Source organism: Triticum dicoccoides, chromosome 3B (assembly GCF_002162155.2).
Source record: "Triticum dicoccoides isolate Atlit2015 ecotype Zavitan chromosome 3B, WEW_v2.0, whole genome shotgun sequence".
In the NCBI taxonomy this organism is placed as follows: domain Eukaryota; kingdom Viridiplantae; phylum Streptophyta; class Magnoliopsida; order Poales; family Poaceae; genus Triticum; species Triticum dicoccoides.
In genome coordinates, this window is record NC_041385.1 from 682,847,493 (window position 1) to 682,865,566 (window position 18,074).

Sequence of the window (18,074 nt, forward strand, 5' to 3'; positions counted from 1 at the left end):
AGACAAACATAGTGTCACTAGTATGCCTCTACTTGATTAGCTCGTTGAATCAAAGATGGTTAAGTTTCCTAGCCATAGACATGAGTTTTCATTTAATTAACGGGATCACATCATTAGAGAATGATGTGATTGACTTGACCCATTCCGTTAGCTTAGCACTTGATCGTTTAGTATGTTGCTATTGCTTTCTTTATGACTTATACATGTTCCTATGGCTATGAGATTATGCAACCCCCGAATACCGGAGGAACACTTTGTGTGCTACCAAACGTCACAACATAACTGGGTGATTATAAAGGTGCTCTACAGGTGTATCCAATGGTGTTTGTTGAGTTGGCATAGATCGAGATTAGGATTTTTCACTATGATTGTCGTAGAGGTATCTCTGGGCCCTCTCGGTAATGCACATCACTATAAGCCTTGCAAGCAATGTGACTAATGAGTTAGTTGCGGGATGATGCATTATGGAACGAGTAAAGAGAGACTTGCCGGTAACGAGATTGAACTAGGTATTGAGATACCGACGATCGAATCTCAGGCAAGTAACATACCGATGACAAAGGGAACAACGTATGTTGTTATGCGGTTTGACCGATAAAGTTATTCGTAGAATATGTGAGAGCCAATATGAGCATCCAGGTTCGGCTATTGGTTATTGGCCGAAGACATGTCTCGGTCATTTATACATAGTTCTCAAACCCGTAGGGTCCACACGCTTAAAGTTCGGTGACGATCGGTATTATGAGTTTATGTGTTTTGATGTACCAAAGATTGTTCCGAGTCCCGGATGAGATCAGTGACATGACGAGGAGTCTCGAAATGTTCGAGACGTAAAGATCGATATATTGGAAGGCTATATTCATACATCGGAAAGGTTCTGAGTGGTTCAGGTATTTATCGGAGTATGGGAGAGTTACAGGAATTCGCCGGGGAGTATATGGGCCTTATTGGGCTTTAAGGGAGATAGAGAGAGGGGCTGTCTAGGGCAGCCCCCCCGCCCAAGGCCTAGTACGAATTGGACTAGGGGGAGGGGCGGCGCCCCGTCCTTCTTTCTCTTCTCCCTTCCCCTTCCTTCTGTCCTACTCCTACTACTTGTAAGGGGGGGATCATACTCCTGGTGGGAGTAGGACTCCCCAGGGTGCGCCATAGTAGAGGGCCGGCCCTCCCCCTCCTCCACTCCTTTATATACGGGGGAGGGGGGCACCCCATGGACACACAAGTATATCATTGATCTCTTAGCCGTGTGCGGTGCTCCCCTCCACCATAATCCACCTCGATCATATCGTTGCAATGCTTAGGCGAAGCCCTGTGCCGATAACTTCATCATCATCATCATCACGCCATCGTGCTGATGAAACTCTCCTTCGACACTCTGCTGGATCGGAGTTCGTGGGACGTCACCGAGCTGAACGTGTGCAGATCGTGGAGGTGCCGTACGTTCGGTACTAGGATCGGTCGATCGTGAAGACGTACGACTACATCAACCGCGTTGTCATAGCGCTTCCGCTTTTGGTCTACAAGGGTACGTGGACAACACTCTCCCCTCTCGTTGCTATGCATCACCATGATATTGCGTGTGCGTAGGGGTGGGCGTTCGGTCGAAACCGAAAATTCGGTTTATACTGTTCGGTTATTTTTAAAATTCGGTTAGCAACTATCAAAACCGAAATAGTTAACACAAACCAGCTAACCGATAATTCGGTTAACCGACTAGTTCGGTTCGGTCTTCGGTTTACACTGAAACTGCTTTATTGCGTACTATGCAGCTGCGAGAGATTCTTTTTCGCCCAGCCCTCTTACATAACCAAGCACCTCGTCTCCTTCAGTCCAGCCAGGCGAGGTGGGACTAAAGAATTGACAGTGCCCTGCCACTAAGCACTTCGCTAGCCCACAAAAATACCGTCAGTTGTGTTTGGGCCATGCAAATAGGTGGCCGGCCCATGTTTTATTTTTTACGTGGGGCTCATTTCAAAAACAAGTAGCACATGGGGGGTTGGGGCAAGTGGGGCAAGCATGCTTTCGCTTTGGGCTGCTCGTATATTGTACGCGCATATGCGCGCACGGCCGCGAGCGGTTGATAAGATGCCTGACGGACACTCATACAGGGAGGTGCATGGATGGCTGCGTCATGCACACTTCAGTTTCTTTTTCGGTTATGAGTTTAATACCGAACCGACTGATGTGAGTTTGCTTATTGAAAGTAAAAACTGAATTTAGCTATACCAAGAATAAAACCGAAAATTTGGTTTATTCGGTTACGGTTTCGGTTCGGTCTTCGGTTGGTTGGTTTTTATGCCCACCCCTACGTGTGCATAAGAATTTTTTGAAATTACCACGTTCCTCAACAGTGGCATCCGAGCCAGGTTTATGCGTAGATGTTATATGCACGAGTAGAACACAAGTGAGTTGTGGGCGATAATAGCCATACTGCTTACTAGCATGTCATACTTTGATTCAGAGGTATTGTTGGATGAAGCGGCCTGGACCGACATTACGCATACGCTTACGCGAGACTGGTTCTACCGGCGTGCTTCGCACATAGGTGGCTGGCGGGTGTCAGTTTCTCCAACTTTAGTTGAATCGAGTGTGGCTATGCTCGGTCCTTGTTGAAGGTTAAAATAGCACATGGCGAAAAATCATTGTGGTTTTTCATGCGTAGGTAAGAATGGTTCTTGCTCAGCCCATAGCAGCCACGTAATACTTGCAACAACAAAGTAGAGGACGTCTAACTTGTTTTTGCAGGGCATGTTGTGATGTGATATGGTCAAGACATGATGCTAAATTTTATTGTATGAGATGATCATGTCTTGTAACAGAGTTATCGGCAACTGGCAGGAGCCATATGGTTGTCGCTTTATTGTATGCAATGCAGTCGCCCTGTAATTGTTTTTACTTTATCACTAAGCGGTAGTGATAGTCGTAGAAACAATAGTTGGCGAGACGACAATGATGCTACGATGGAGATCAAGGTGTCGCGCCGGTGACGATGGTGATCATGACGGTGCTTTGGAGATGGAGATCAAAGGCACAAGATGATGATGGCCACATCATATCACTTATATTGATTGCATGTGATGTTTATCCTTTATGCATCTTATTTTGCTTAGTTCGACAATAGCATTATAAGATGATCTCTCACTAAATTTCAAGGTACAAGTGTTCTCCCTGAGTATGCACCGTTGTGAAAGTTCGTCGTGCCGAGACACCACGTGATGATCGGGTGTGATAAGCTCTACGTTCACATACAACGGGTGCAAGCCAGTTAATACTCGGTTTAAACTTGACGAGCCTAGCTTATGCAGATATGGCCTCGAAATACTGGAGACCGAAAGGTCGAGCGTGAATTATATAGTAGATATGATCAACATAGTGATGTTCACCATTGAAAACTACTCCATCTCACGTGATGATCGGACATGGTTTAGTTGATTTGGATCACGTGATCACTTAGATGATTAGAGGGATGCCTATCTAAGTGGGAGTTCTTAAGTAATATGATTAATTTAACTTTAATTTATCATGAACTTAGTCCTCATAGTATTTTGCAAATAATATTGTAGATCAATAGCTCGCGTTTTTGCTTCCCTATGTTTTTATATGTGTTCCTAGAGAAAACTAAGTTGAAAGATGATAGTCGCAATGATGCGGACTGGGCCCGTGATCTGAGGTTTATCCTCACACTATAGAAAAAAGACACATTCGTGACATTTTGGACCAAACCAAATTTTTTCCTGTCATACTTATGACACTTCTATGACGATAATTGTGACAAAACCCGATATCATCATAGATGTGGCGGGCTCCTGCTTCTATGACAAAAAATCATGACAGAAAATGGGTTTTTCGTCCTGGGCGGGCCGGAGACACAGTTGCATGACATTCTTTGGGCCGTCCATGACGGAAAAAATCGTGGTAGAAGCGAGGGCGAGGAAAATTTCGGCGAGTTCCCGGTTATGGTGGGTGGTCGGGGCCGAGCGATGCGTGTTTCTCTCGTACACGTACATGCGTGTGTGTGAGGCGTTGGGCTCTAACTGAACCCGAGCGAGGCGTTGGGCTCTAACTGAACCTGAGCGATTGCATTGCAGGCTACGCGTTACTGAACCCGAGCGATCGATCGATGTTTGTTAACTGAACACGATCGAGCGATTCCTTTGCTACTGCTGCTAACTGAAGCTGATTGATGCTGCCTCTGGTTGAATAGTGAGTGTTGCTGGGGGGTTTGGATGAACAGTGAGCGGTGGGGGTGGATGAACAGGACCCCGTAGTGTTGCCTCTGGATGAACAGGACCCCGATCGATCGAGCCAGTTGGGGCTGGATGAACAGGACCCCATGGAGGGCTGGATGAACAGGACGACCCCGTGGAGGGCTGGATGAACAGTAGATGGTGGAGGGGTGGATGAACAGTAGCCGGTGGAGTAGCGCGCGATGGAGGCTGGATGAACAGGAGCTCGTGGATGAACAGTCGCAGGTGGAGGCCGGAGGAGGTCGACGGTGGATGAACAGTAGCCCGTGGAGGCTGGAGGAGGTCGACGGTGGAGATGAACAGTATCTCGTGGAGTCCCGTTTTGCGGTACACTACACCCCTCCCGATGAACAGGACCCCCGTTTGGACTGTAGCGCTCCAACACAAGTCTGTTTTCTCCATTTTGCGGTACACCAGACCCCTCCCGATCAATGGGACCCCGTTTCGACCGTAGGAGGTCCAACACAAGTCTGTTTCCTCCGTTTTGCGGTACGCCAGACCCCTCCCGATGAACAAGATCTCGTTTCGAATGCGACCGGTCGAACACAAGGCCGTTTCCTCCGTTCTGTGGTACGCCAGGCCTCGTTTCCATCGCCTGTTCCGTCTAAGCCCTCCCGATGAACATGATGACACATTCCATTCCGACCTAGCCGGTTGGCTCCCCATGAACACAACGACGACGTTGTTTCTCTGTTCCGACCCAACCATGTACATGAGCCCTGGCCGTACATAAGCACGAGTAGGCGTTCGAGACCCCGCCCATATGTACGTACATGGCCGTATTTACTTTCTTGCACCCTGGCCGTTGTACGTAGTACGTGTACATGCTACATGCACGCCTCTACTACGAAACATGCACGCCTCTACTATGACACATGCATGCCTCTACATCGACCAGTATGTACGTACACGTTCGCGGCCAGAATGACAACGCTACGTACACTTCGACCAGGTGGGTCCCAACTGTCACGCACTTCCTTGCGTGCGAAGATGTAGATAGTGGGTCCCAGTAATCAGGGGCGAATCATTTTTTTGCCTGGACGCACTTCCTTGCGTGCGAAGATGTAGCTGGTGTGTCCCAGTAGTCAGGGGGGCGAATCATTTTTTCCCCGGACGCACTTCCTTGCGTGCGAAGATGTAGCTGGTGGGTCCCAGCAGTCAGGGGGAACATTTTTTTGCGAAATAAGGTGGCCCGTCCGGTGGGTCCCTGCTGTCAGGTGAAGGAATAATTATTTGGCGCGTAATAAGGAGGCACTTCCTTGCGGCCGCCGTGGACCCAGCTGTCAGCCTCTCCACGTACAGTACTCTTTGGATGGAAGTCGTTCCTTGACCACGTTGACCACGCCGCACCGAGACCACCAGGGCGGTGGATGACGGCGAGGCCTAGGAAGGGGACGACGCGGAGCCGGGGAAGACGCGACAGTGGATGCCGACATGTAGAGGAGTATGAGGGTTCACTCGTTCGGCTGCGGTGTGAGGCTACCGTCACCGCAGAATAACAGGGGGTGTGGGTGAGTAGAGGGATGGCCTGGCCACCGGTGGGAGTAGTAGGGGGCGGTGAGGCTTCCGCGGCATCACAGCCGGCCACGGGAGGCAGGAGCACGCGGCACGACCGGCACTGCTTTGGCCTGCTGGAGCAAGAAGACCAGAGGTTGAAGAAGCACTACGGCCGTTGGATGGACATCGTACAGTCATTGGAGCTAGAATCGTTCATATTGACTAAGTTGACAAAGCCCTCCGTCCCCGTTAACTTAGTAGGCCCACAAGTCAGCCTCCCACCAAGGTGGGTCCCAGCTAGCAGGGGGAGTATTCATTTTTTCTGCGTAATAAGGAGGCACTTCCGGTGGGTCTGAGCTGACAGCGGGGGGGGGGGGCATTTTTTTCGTGAAATATGGTGGCCCGTTAGGTGGGTCCCAGCAGTCAGGGGGGAAACGTGTTTTCACAAAATATGGTGGCCCGTCCAGTGGGTCCCTGCTGTTAGGTGGAGGAATCATTATTTTCCGCGTAATAAGGAGGCACTTCCTTACTGCGGCCGTGGACCCAACTGTCAGCCTCTCCACGTACAATACAGTTCCGATGGAAGTCGTTCCTTGAGCATGTTGACCACGCCGCGTTCCGTTGCATGCATGCGTCCATGGGCATGGTGCGTCCCCACAATCAGCCTCTCAGGTACAGTCATCTTCCGATGACTCTCGGTTGTTGACCATATTGACCACACCGTACCGAGTGCACCAAGGCCGGTGGACGACGGCGAGGCCCCAGACTGGAACGACCCAGAGATGGGGAAGACAGGGCAGTGGATTCACAGATGAAGAGGAGTGGGAAACTTGACTGGTTCGGGTGCGCGGCAGCACAGCCGTGGTGCCGCCCACGAGAGACAGGAGCAAGAACAGAGGTTGAAGAAGGAGCACGGCTAGTGGATTAACATCCAATGGTCCAGCTGCTAGAATCATTTGTTGATTAAGTTGACAAAGCCCTGCGTACACATCCGCTTAGTAGGCTCACAAGTTAGCCACCAAATCTGACGGGTCCCGGCTCAACGGGAGGAATAATTTTTTCGCATAACAAGGAGGCACTTCCTTCCATGCGAAGATACAGCCGGTGGGTCCCAACTATTAGGTGAAGGAAACATTTTTTTCAGCTTAATAAGGAGGAACTTTCCTTGCGTGTGACTATGGACCTCATGGGTCCCAGCCGTCAGGCTCTCCACATACAATCCTCTTCCGATGACTCTCATTTGTTGACCACGCCGCGCCGAGCGCAGCGAGGCGGTGGACGGCGGCGAGGCCTCGGACAGGAACGACTCGAAGATGGGAAGACGCGGCAGTGGAGTCGCAGATTGAGAGGAGAAGGGTTATAACTGGTTCTGGTGCGGCATGGGGCTACAGTCGGTGGAAAATAACAGGAGGTGTGGAGGGGTGGAGGGATAGCCTGGCCGGCGGTGGGGTAGCACTTCGCAGCGATGCGTGCTAAGCAGAGCCGCTAGCCGCCAGAGGTCGGACCAGGCGGTCTCGGCGACGCTGGAGGAAGAAGACGAGAGATTGAAGGTGCATGCCGGCCGTTGGATATAAATCCAATGGCCGTGGATGTCATAATCATTTGTTGACAAAGTTGACAACGCCCTGTGTAGGCTTCGACCTATTGGCCCACATGTCAGCCTGCAAAAATGTGGCATATATTTAACCCATGTTTTCTAGAATGTAGTCCATTTGCTGGGCTGGGTGAACAAATAATTTCGCATCAATCAGGCCCATTTATATTTTCTAAGAAATCCCAGCCCATTTGCACTTCCTTGAAATACACGAATTAGCTGGGCTCGTTAAATATATAATGTTATGTTAGAAGGAGCAATTAATATAAAAAAATAAACTAGAGAGGCACATTATATATATATAATTAATAAATTAGCGAGTTATTGCTCAAAATAAAAATGAGCGGGTTATTATTAAATTGGTCCTTAAAATCTTCGCAAGCTTTTGTACGCAATCACCAGGATTTTCCTTGCCAACTTCTGTCAAACATTTACTTTTATAAGTTAATAACACGTGGGATGTTTTTATAATGTATATATAAGTCTCTATAAAATATATGATAATAGTAATAATATAAATATATATAATGTGGTTAGAAGGGAAAACATAAATTCGACACAACATTATTATTCTTATATATAGATAAATAGAACAGAGACCTGCGTTTTATTAAAAAAATACATTGGGCTGCCGATCTTTAAGAAAAAGCCCATAGGCCGGTATGGACCTCACAAAATAAGTTGAAACCACTGTCTCCGTATGTTGTGGGCTACGCATGTTAAAATACAAAACCTAGGCCTAGCTGATACTTTTTCGCCCTCTGGAAAAAAATGATACCAGGTCCCCGAGCGAACTGGATTAAAGAGGGGGCCGGCTGCACAACTTAAGAAGCACATCAGGGGCGAATTTTCTTTTCCTCAATGGATGGCTCTCGATAGTGTTTTTTTACTTGCCTCTGCACCATACAACTTGTATTTTTAGCCTCCCAGTCCATCGTGGTGGACCAGCAGCCCATTTGTTGGGCGGGCCAACCTACAGAAACCAGCCCTCGATTTTTCATCAAGCCTCCAAAACAATGCAGTACTATGTGTGTTTTGAGGCCGAAAACATTACGGCAGGGGTTGAGCGGGGGAGAGGGGAAGACAGAGTAATAAAAAGATTAAAAAGAGCTGATGCACCGTTGCTACCCTAACAAAGCAGGTGCAATTCTTCTCGGGAAGAAGGTGTGCCTTTGACACCCATACGTCACATACCCCATAGAAGGCATACTAACAAGTTCACACACAAGTACAACAGAAAAGGTAAACATTCGTATCAAACTCAGGTCCACAGGACACCTTTATATTCATAGCAAACATTCACTATCAACAACTCAAAAGATTCATATATACACAAGTTCAGCATATCTATGCATCCAAATGATTGATAGATCACACGACAATATTCATACGTAATTCACAAAAAGATTCAGATATACACATGTTCAGTATGTTTATGCATCCAAATGATTGAGATCGCAACCAATATGATCAAACTTTAATTACCTAGGTTACAGACTGGTAAATGGTGTTCAGTCGGAGGTACTTCTTGCTAAAATTAGTTCTTGTACGAGTAAACTTTCGAGTACATAAGAGGCATCACAAACAATCTGAACTTTGCTTATAGGTTTATCCTCCAATAGTGGCCTCGTACCGAGGGAGGTTTGAGCAACTTGGCCACTACTTTCATCTAACTAGTTTACTATCTCATCTTGGTCCTATAGCTCGCCAAAATTCTACATTGCAGACGAGAAAGGAGGCGGTTGATAAAATGAACCACCCAAATTTTTTGTGCAGTTCAACTGAAATGGAGCATCCCTGGCGTGCAGACTGATTAAGTGCCAGATGAATATACGCATCAACCAACTTGTCTGGAATCTTTAGACTCCATGCCATACAGTTCGCTACCATATCTGCCGATAACCAAAAGGCACAAGTTGGGACCAAAGACTGGACAGTGTTCTTCTGGGCTATGCGCCAAGCAATATTTTTGGCGTTCACTCTCCTAATACTTGGAGTTTGACAAGTGGTTGACGCCGGCTGATACTCGAATGAATATAGGCACTTCTTGTCAACATTGATGCTTGTCTGATTGAACTTTGAAGTACATAGCAGCAGCATAAGTATCTGTCCATCTGATCATTTTGTGCAGTTCTACTAAAATCACCCAATGCAATGATTTGCCTGCAAGTTCAGGCTCCAAGTTACTCCTTTATAAAATCGGCAAATAGTAGCACAATACCAAATTACCAATACATGACAAGCACAATAATCAGGATAAAGACCAGTACCAAACTGTGTGAGGTAACATATCAATTACTATTTCCCTTGACTGGAAGCCGAGATAAACGAAGCGATTGACAGCAAAGGAAGAAAGCAGGCCGAGATTAGCGACTGACAGGAAAGGACGGAAGCTGTCGAGGCAATGAAGCACCCAAAGTTCTTGTGCAGTTCCACCAAAATCGAGCAGCCCTGTTGGCACATATATTGAGAGAGTGAAATTACTGTAATAGTGAGACTAGTTGATGAAACATACACTAACAAATAGAAGCACCCTCATTATCTTAATGGGTAAAGTTAGCAACACAGTAGTCTTGCTTAAAGAGAGGTATTAGTTTATTTAACCAGTGCCAATTAGCTCAACACTCAAAGCATTGCCATTTATCATAGGTTGCAAAACTTTAACGTGCAAAGATAAAGGAGTTTCTCATGATAGTAGCACGTCACAAATAGAGATGACAGCAAACTAATATGGATGAAGGCCTTAGGCCCGTACCAACCTGAGAATAAAAGCTTATTCATGTAGTACCATAAGAGATGATAAAGCACTCACTAGAATCACTCAATAGTATATATTTTTGTGCACTTCAAATGTATGGTTGAAATCACTCTTGTTTACCAGTGCTGAGATAATATCGCAAGATTATCAAGAACTTCCAGCATAGTTAAAGCACTGGCTGGGATACAGTTCATTGTATTGTCTTGTGTAGTTCCACTAAAATGTATGATTGACACAACATGATCCCTGTTTGCACAAGTAGGAACAAGGTGAAACCTTCATTAGCTTAGTGAGAAAGGATAGGAAGACATTAGCATATTACTCTAACAGTAACATCAAATTCATGATGGACAATACGCAAAACATTGCCTCATTGAACCAATGGCAATAAATTGACATGCAAAACAATAGCACTATTATGTCATGACACTAAAAATATTCCCTCCCTGCTCCACCACATGATTCACCTCCATAGACAAACATACACACGTACATGATTCAGCATAGGGTCCTACTAAAGATTTGTTTAACTCCGACAGGAAAATTAGGAAGCAATAAATTAGTGGTACTTAAGTAGTCCTAATTAATTAAGTGAGACAGCAGAAGTGGAAGGGCCCCCTGGAGGATCATCTCACATGTAAGGTAGCCATTGCCGGAGCCCTTGAATGGCCTCGACTGAGGCCTCTGGCTTCAGCAATATCGCCTTGGCACCGTTTATTCTTCTTCTTCTTCCTCTTCATGCTCTATTTCTCTTTATCCTCACCAGTTGGTGAAACCAAGTACATGATTGGCCTTCTATTTCAGAATTGGTTTTGTCAGTGAGGGAGTACAAGTGTACTAGTAAAAAAATAGCATTATTTTCTCATGGCGGTCGAAAAATATAGATGAACACATGCATTAAATATCATTCTTACCCAAAGGAAGGTTATGGCGCCAATATGGATGATGAGGATTGGAACACTGATCTCCCTTTGTGCAGTTCCACCGAAATGAACCAACTATTCCATTCTGACATTCCAGTTAAACAACACAAAAGTCACTTCTTTTAAGAAGAGTTTTGTGCAGTGCACCAAAAGGTCACAGCAACAACCAGGTGAATTGGATATCCCTGTTTGCACAAAAAGCTGCAGAGGAAACAGTCAGAGTCTCAAACAATTACAGGAAAAAACATTTGGCTAAACTTGTCATGGCTTATAACAGTGGCATGGCTTCATTTTTACCAGGGACATTATGTTAAGAACAACTAAATATTTGGTATAAGGGCATGGGACAGTGGGTGCACCAGCAGTCCAGCACCATGTACGTAAACATGGGCATAAAGTGGTGATTCATAGTTTGTTGCCCGGAGAAACAAACATCCAAGAAACATATCTGGGTTGGTCCCATTTTTGTTCACTGTAGCCACCTACTCCTATGTGTGGATAGAAAATCTAGTCCTGGTCATACCACTGTGTACAGCGTTACCCCCATATTTCCTTTTTCGACCAAGAGACCGGTTGGATGACTAGTCTGTACTACTTTCACCCCCTTTCCTTCCTGTTTGTACCAAGTCTGATGTACATACTAAATTCCCCCACCCCCACTTTATTCTTGTTTGAACCAAGTACTCCCTCCGTCCGGAATTACTTGTCATCAAAATGGATGTGTCTAGAACTAAAATACGTCTAGATACATCCTTTTCAATGACAAGTATTTTCGGACGGAGGGAGTACAAGATTCGACTCCATGAAGTAGCTTTACCTCTAACAATAGAAGAAGAAAAATAGGTGATGTTGGACCATCCGATCGAGAGGGGCTAAGAGGTAGAAAATGATGCACATGCAGCGACGTAGCAAGCTGGGGAAGTAGAGCTAAGGCGGTTTCGAACAAATATATACTTGAAGGTCGTCGGGATGTGGATAGGTGGGAGGCGGGAGGCCGGATCTGCCCACAGGCAACGACGAAGGGATCGGAGGACCTCCCGCGCCGGTGCTCGGCCAGAGATAACGGTGCGGCTGGTAGTGGGTCTCCTCCCTTGCTGTCGACGACGGCCTAAACGCTGCCCCTCTTCCCCTTCAGCGGTGGAGGGGGATACGTCCGGATCTGTAACCAACGGTGAGGACAGAAAGACGGTGTTTTTTGAAGGGAGAAAGACAGTGTTACCACCCCTATCTTGTTTAGATCTGGAGAGGATGAGAGTGTGTGAATAGAGCAACCCTAGCAATAAAGCGCGGAGGCTCTGGCCTATATATACATAGTGGGGTAGTTTTCCTTTTTCACTCCATCAAAACAATCGTTTAAAATTATGTACTATGTGCCAGGTCGCGGTTTTTTTAGTTGTTGATTGTTTTTTGAGATAGCTACCCGCTTGTTCCAAGTGGTGTTATGGTGTGCCAGGTCGCACTTTGTATCGTTCAAGTCTGGTTCAAGTCCCTCCATTAAATGAACAACCACCCCCTTGTAAAAATTGTGAACAAGCCCACGGCTAAAATTAGCGGAAACGTGGGTTGCCCCAACATGCATTATTATTTATATTTTCTACTCCCTCCATTCCTAAATATAAGACTTTTTTATTAGCCACACCTAAGACAAGAATTTTTTATTAGCAGTGAACCCCACATGTCATAGACACAAAAATTGTGGCAAGATTCCCTTAGGCAAGCCAAAGTGTGTCTAACAATTTGAGCAACTCAAGTTAGGCAAGTGTGGCAAGTGTGGGAAAAATAATGTGGCAACATAAGACAAACATAGTCACAATCCAAATAGCCCCGTAATTTTTTGTGACATGCATGAAAATTTGGTTAGTTAAATTTATAGTCAAAATTTGGCAAGGTGCATCAAATCAACACATGCAAGTATCAAAAGGAAAGTCACGGCATGCATGCATGCACTGTACTCCCTCTGTTTCCAAATATAAGTCTTTTAGAGATTGCAACAAGTGACTACTCCCTCCGTTCCAAAATAGATGACTCAACTCGTACAAAGTACAAAGTTGAGTCATCTATTTTGGAACGGAGGGAGTACACACAAAGCAGAATATGTCTACATACATCCATATGTTGTAGTCCATTTGAAATGTGTAAAAAGACTTATATCGAGTGCAGTGCTTTGATGTGTCGTGTCAACTCATACAAGACCGAGAAGTTTGATTGCTAGAATGCCCTCTCCCTCGCGGACTGAGCTCCGGTGCCTTAACTGCACCTGCCTTTGGTTGCATGACAGGTGGGCCAACCACCTGTTGGGCCCACTTGTCATAGATGCAAAGGCAGGAGCAATAAGTCAATGAAGCCGCGCCCCTCCCTCGCGCATGAGCGTGGTGGCTGCCAGGACTAGTAGAAGCTTTTGTTACACGCTATCCCTCCCGCACGAGGTGGACGGACATGCAGTAGTGGATTCGATACTAGAGAAATAGGAGTATCATCATTGTTCATCTTCTCAAAGAGGCGAAGAGCCAAGCGCAACCCGAACGTGGCAGTTGCGAACACTCGCGTGGTACGGTGCCTTGGAGCACGCATATAGTAGCCAGGCTCTTGCATGAGACAAAATTGCTATTTGAGCCCCCTATTGTAGTTGTACTAGTACTTGCTACTCCCTCCGTCTAGGTGAGTAAGTCATTGAATTTGTAGCTAAGCTTCCCTCATTGAATTGTTTAACAATTAAACTCTATCATCCATTGTTTGATAGTCATTCTGCATAGGTCCACGCGCTTAGCACCGTTTCCTCCTGGGGTCACCAATGTTTATTTGCTAATTAATAGCATTGCATGCAATGAACTAGCCACTTCATGTCATGTTTGGTAGTCTCAAGTCATTAAAAGCATGCACACCTCTCATCTCTTATTGGTTGATATGTCAAGAAACAAGAAACAAGGTAGAAGTTAATGCACCGCGCGTGAGTGTTTTGGGATTATTTGGTTTTTGTAAGATGACACCTAGACGGAGGGAGTAGTATAGCCCTGTAAACCGGAAAGGAGTATTTGCCTTTCTAGAGATTTCAACAAGTGACTAGACTACACCGCGTGCAGTACTCCCTCCCTTCCGGTTTATAGGGCTCAAATCTCAAATCTCATGAACCAAGGCATTTTGCGATTGGAGGAATGTATCTCGTACTTTACAAAACTACCCTAATTAAACTCATGCATTAATTATGTAGTTCTCTCATTTTCTCTCCGCCTTGGTCGCGGTGCACAATATTGAGCACTCCTATATGACTAGCCGCTCTATCTACATACGGGACATGAAAGCATCCAGGCCCGCGTGCCATCCACCAAATCACAACGAGGTGCTACAGTCGAGACTCACCTGTCACCCCGGTGTGGCCGTCATGACCCATCATATAACAAAACCCACACCTTTACCAGCAGTGGTAAAGTGGCCGCGAAGTTGGACTGGACGAAGCAACCATCATTTCACTGGAGCGCTTGTTGAAGCCCTTTCTGCCCTTTATTGAAGAAAACCTCACTCCATCCTACTCACTTCTGCCATTTTTCTTCTATACCAACGAAGGAAAGGTGGGCGAATCAGTTATGCTGCTATATTTTCATTCCAAGAATCTTCTTTTTGTGAAGCACCGACCGATTCTCACAGCCTATTCTTTTCCCGTTTTCATTGAGATTGTGGTTTCCTTTCGATTGCTTTTTGTTTGTCAGTTCATTGATGGATCCTGGAGCACTAGGCAAAGAGTTGCCGGCGGACAACCCACTGGAGACAGTGATCTCCAGGAAGCGAGCACCGACCAACGAGTTAACCATGTTGATGGGCCAACCCATGGAGACGAAGAACTCCAAGAAACAAGCACTGGCCAAAGAGTTGACGACGTTGGCGGATGAACTCCTCAATGAAAGTTGGAAGAACAACAAGGGCCCCACCGTGCCTACCCCAGAAACTCTGATGGCCACCTATGCGAGGATCAAGTCCGAGTTTGAGGAGATAGTCGCCGTTGAGAAGCAGTATTCCCCTGGCAAGGTGATGGCCCCCATCACTACAAAAAAATACACTTCCGTGATGATACGTGCTTGTCACAGTAAGTCGCGTTTTCTTTCATGCATGTACATCCATGACGATTTTATGACAGAATCAAGATAGTCATACCTGTGCTGTCGTAGAAGTGTTCCATGACATTACCAAAATTATCATCATGGAAGTGTCCACTTCCATGACGATAAATCACGCGTCACAGAAGTACTTTCATCAAGGGTGACCGACACGTGGCATCCATGATAACGGAACGCCGTTAAGCTATCAGGTCGGGTTTTGGATCCGATAATCCGTTAACAGCCCCGACCAATGGGAAATTTCCATGTGTAAAATTCTTATTGGCCGGATGAAACACGTGTCAGCTCATTAGTGGGTCAGATAGGCGCCTATGATATGTCGTCATGTGCCACGGCCCACCACTGGCCCATTTACATTACAAAGCCGGCCCGTTTGACTTGGTCAAAAGTTAACGGGCTGGCCCATGAAAAGCCTGTTAACGGTCTCTTCGCAAATAGCCCATTTTGTGACCCGTTAACTCACGGCCCGTTAGGCACTAAAGGAAATCGGCCCAACAACGTCATGTGGGCCGTCGAATATAACACCATCCCATTTCACTTTCGGCCCATGTATGGCCCACGACATTTTTCGGCCCATATGAGGCCTTCGTATCTTTGGGCCCTTTACAGGCCCGCGGTGACTCTAGCCCATAATGAACAGTAATTTCCTTTGTACCCGTTAACGGCCCGTGACTTACATGGGCCGTTTCCAGCCCGTGTTAGCTTTCGGCCTATTGACGGCCCATACGTTCTTGGGCTCCTTTTCGGCCCTCAATTACTTCTGGCCCGTTACTGGCCTGCTCCCCTAATGGGCCAAATTGGTCCCATGGCCAGAGTCGGCCCGTTACTGGCATGTTCCACAAATGGGCCTAATTTGGCCCATGGCAAGAGTCGGCCCGTTACTGTCCTGTTACCCTAATGGGCCAAATTCGGCCCATGGAAAGAGTCGGCCCATTTCTGGCTAGCCCGTCCTATATTCTGGCCCATTAACGACCCGTTATGCCTGTGACAGAATTAAGCTTTTGTAGTCCTACGGCCCGTTACCGTGCTGGGCCGATACCAATTATGCCCGATTACCGCCCATGTAGACCCATTTATCCGACGGCCCGAGGCCCACCAATTACAGGCCCATTTATCGTCGGGCCGAGGCCCACCGATTACAGGCCCATTTGTCGACGGCTCATAGGAGACCCATGGATCCTACGGCCTGTATATGGCCCATGGGTAGTTGCAGCCACTAGCAAACCAGGGAAAAAGAAGACTAGGAAATAAATAAGGCCGAAACTAACGCTAGGCTATTAAGGCGATTGCACAGATTACATCCACTCGGCATCAAAGATCGCCACCAGTGCAAATATAGGGAACACCCTACACTATACAAAAATGGCTTGCTATTTTCTTCAGCCGGTGGCTGCACCTTAAGAATAAATTTTGTATCGCACCAAAACAAATTACAACTATATAACAAAAGGAAGGTTGGCATAAAACTTAACAGTCTAGCAGATAAATGCACCACCAGAAGTTCAGAAGCTCGGTTCATTTGACCTGACTGTTATGTTTTCATGTTGTATTGTCCGATGGAGCACCATAACCCTTGCCTTCATTTCCCCTAGGCTCTTGAACAACATAGCAAATGTCTGGCAGTCTGGTTTGAAAACCATGCATATCTTGACGACATTGAGCAATGTTTCTCCTTGTTTCACAAAGGACCTCTGTTAGGGAATGGACTTGTGTCTGGAGCGCAGATACAACATTGCTTTGAGCTTGCATATCTTGATCATGAGGCAGTTTGGACGAAATTGCCTTAACAACCAACCCAGTATTACGCAGGAACGTGCTTTTGGCACTGTTAGTGGACAGGTACTGACCCACTGCAACAAGAGCTGACATTGCGGTTATAGTTGCCTCGCCACCTTCAGAAGGTGGCGGTTCCACCATTTCTTCCATAGCTCGCTGAAAAGTTGAGGTTTTACATTAGTAGTACCAGAACAGAAGATACTAAGGAGCAGCAAAACCAAACAAAATAGCTTTGGTCTATATACAAAATTTATTCTGGTGAACCCATGTAAAATATTAGTTGTATTTTATTGCAAAGTACATACTAAAACCATGTTCCAAACATATGACCATGTACCATCGCTAATGTATTGTCTATTTCTTCACATTGTATTGAAGGCTGAGGATAAAGAGACGAAGTTTATAATACGGTAAGCATAGTATGACATCATTCATATCACAAAACAACTGAGAACAGACAAACAGGCAATTGTAACATTGTGTGGGCAAGTCCAGCATGGAACTAGATTACGGGTCAAGATCAAAGGAACATCACTCCTCCCTTTTAAACCTTGTAAGGTGCAATGATACGCTAAGACAATTGTGTATAAAATTGAAAAGAGTAATAGACATTGGCTGCAAACCATGCAGTTCAAGGCACAAGTCAGAGTAAGTAGTAGTTAAAAGGCATGAGGATTAAGGACTTACAACAGCGGCTTTGACTGGTGTAGTCATGCCCTTCTTCTTGCTGGTGTGACAGTCCTTGAAGATTTCCACAGCATTTGGTTCAGGTACTTTTTGGTCCTTGCGGGCTTTCCTGTGCATTTTGAACAAGTCAATATAGATCTGATAATATGGTACAATGAAAAGAGTGAAACAGCAGCTAATTACAAGAGCCTCGCAGTGTGCAATATAGCTACGAGATCCTGTCGTCTGTTGGAATTTCACTTTCGTACGGTTGGCCTTGTTCTTTGAACAGTTCACCTACAAGAAGATAGATTTGTGTGGCACATGCGTCAATAGGACTTCAACATGTGATCTGATCACATATATATAATGTACCTAATACTTTGGAACATACCAATGTTTAACAAGGCCCCTCCAGTCTTTATCCGATATATTTTCCACTGGAGATGTTTGGGAAAGTTCACTGTTAGCCTTGCCTTCAAAGTGAGTTTTCCTCAAGTTATACCG